The sequence below is a fragment of the Marmota marmota genome, unplaced genomic scaffold (assembly GCF_001458135.2).
Source record: "Marmota marmota marmota unplaced genomic scaffold, marMar, whole genome shotgun sequence".
Taxonomy (NCBI): domain Eukaryota; kingdom Metazoa; phylum Chordata; class Mammalia; order Rodentia; family Sciuridae; genus Marmota; species Marmota marmota.
The window spans coordinates 2,709-3,118 of record NW_025999853.1 but is presented as its reverse complement, the minus strand read 5'-3'; positions in this window follow the sequence as shown (position 1 = coordinate 3,118).

Sequence of the window (410 nt, the reverse complement as noted above, 5' to 3'; positions counted from 1 at the left end):
AGTTTCCTCTGGCACGAGGTTCCACACGCACTGCCCACACCTGGACACAGGACACCACCCAGAACCTCTGCCTCGGCGACCTCCACTGTGAACACCCCTCCAGAAAGGAAAAGCAGAGAGGAAGTAAGTTGCAATACATAATGAACATGGCACAGGATGAAAGGGGAAAATCGAGTGTACCACACTAAATGCGAACAGAACAAATTCTTCCTTGTTGTTTAATAAGAAACATCTATAAAAAGAAGAGAAATAGCAGCTGAAGATAAAGGAATGAACAGAGAGATACCAGGCAAATTAAAATTTAAGAAGAAAGCAAGAGTGGCACTATTATTCCAGGTAGTGTTTAAGGCATCCAACGTGGTAAAGAAGGGCTTAATGTAACAACACAAAGGAACAATTAAAAAATAAGA